The sequence below is a fragment of the Podarcis raffonei genome, chromosome 4, assembly GCF_027172205.1.
Source record: "Podarcis raffonei isolate rPodRaf1 chromosome 4, rPodRaf1.pri, whole genome shotgun sequence".
Lineage (NCBI taxonomy): Eukaryota > Metazoa > Chordata > Lepidosauria > Squamata > Lacertidae > Podarcis > Podarcis raffonei.
In genome coordinates this window covers 68,587,700-68,589,499 of record NC_070605.1, presented here as the reverse complement: position 1 = coordinate 68,589,499, position 1,800 = coordinate 68,587,700, and positions in this window count along the sequence as shown.

Sequence of the window (1,800 nt, the reverse complement as noted above, 5' to 3'; positions counted from 1 at the left end):
TCAGTGTCTATCTTAAGCTTGCAGATCGTTTGTGGTCAGGTAATAATTTTTGGCACCTCTTAAAGTGCCCCTGGCATAATGATGAACTTAGGCTGCCCTCATATCCTGAGAAATCACTGCGCCAAAATGCTTCTAAACAGCTGTGACCTGGGATAGCATAGTACAGTGCTTCATGGATTGCTGAGTTATGGCTGCACTTGCAGCCAACAAAACTGCCTTATTAGTCCATCCTACTCTGCATTGTCTAGACTTGACTGGCAGTATGATAGCCAGGGTTTCAGACGGGGCATTCTCAGTCCTACCTGGAATTTCTACTTGCAAAACTGCTGCTCCACTAAGCCATGACCCTTACCCCTCTTTGTTTCTCGGCCAATGAGGGACCTTGATCTGGAAGAGCATGACATGCTTAGCTCACTGACTTGGAGAGCAAAGAATATGCAGTTCTTTCAAAGTGCACCCTTCTACCCTGCACACACAAACTCTTACTTCCCAATGCCAGTACTTTATTTAGTGCCTGGCACTTCGGAATACTTGAGCTGAACCGTAATGCAATGCATCAACTCTATAATTTTATTATTCTTATCCCGGGGGGCGGGGGGAATACTTGCAAAACTTTCTTTGTTTTATTCTTGGCATTCTGTGCTGGTGGCTCTGGGGGGCCCTTCCCATGTTAATTCTGTGACATGAGAGCTGTTGCAGTACAGCTGCCTTCAGCACCACAAACCCCAATATCATGAGTATTGCCTTGAAAAACATGGAGCAATGCTGACAGGGGAAGGCGCTTCGATTATGGAGCTCCCATCTGACATTACCTGAGTGGTGTGGGCAGCGCCTGCAACAGCTTCTGTGCTGTGAAGGGGGCCTGAGTCTCTAAATTCCCAGCTAACATTTCATTTTCAACGCTAGCCTATGCTATAAAAGGGACCAATCCTAAACCCTCACAATAATCCTCACCCAAATTCTTAATAGTGGTTGTGCATTAGGGAAGTCTGTTTGAAAAGTACAAACATGAGCTTCCTTTTCTTCCGGTAATCAGTTGTCCATTTATTATACAGAAGGCAAAAAGAAAGGCATTTAAAAACATCTGCCTTACCTCATTTCCCTTGTATAAAATAACATTTGGTGTGGTTTTTTGCTTTTCTTTCCAAAACCAAGATTCCCACAAGACCACGTGTACTCTCCCATCTGCAGGGGAACTGAAACAATCGTGTACAAAACTTGGTTGTCCAAATTTTGAACGGTTAAACAGTTTCAGAAACTGATTGCTAAAAGTTTATAAAGACAGATGCCTATCTTGGCGTTTCTCATAACATGGAGCCAAATCTATGTGAATGAAGTTAGTGGCAAATAGTAGCATTTAATGGATACAAGTTGCATCCAGGATCACACAATCCCTTTTTAAACCATAACTGGTGGTCTTGTTCCATAGCCCCAAAAAAGGGACAATGATGAAAATCTGTATGGAATTTTAAATTGACTTCCACTTTCTTAAACATTCACATATATTTCTTCTGTAATGCTTTTTGCAATAAGAGAGAACAGAAAAGATTTAAAAGTATGTAAAGTTTAAACCAAAAAGCATTTTCAGTCTACATCTGCTTAACTTGCTTTGGATGTAAAGTCTTGGTAATTTTTTTGTCACTTATCTTGCCAAAGAATGTTTGATTCCTTAGTTCTTTGTATTGTTTCTGCAATCTCTCTCTTTACCCACCAATACCAAAGCTGGAATAAATGAAACCCATTTTCTTTCAATATCTGATAAGTTATAGACTGGGTTTGTTTCAAATGACATCAGAAAAG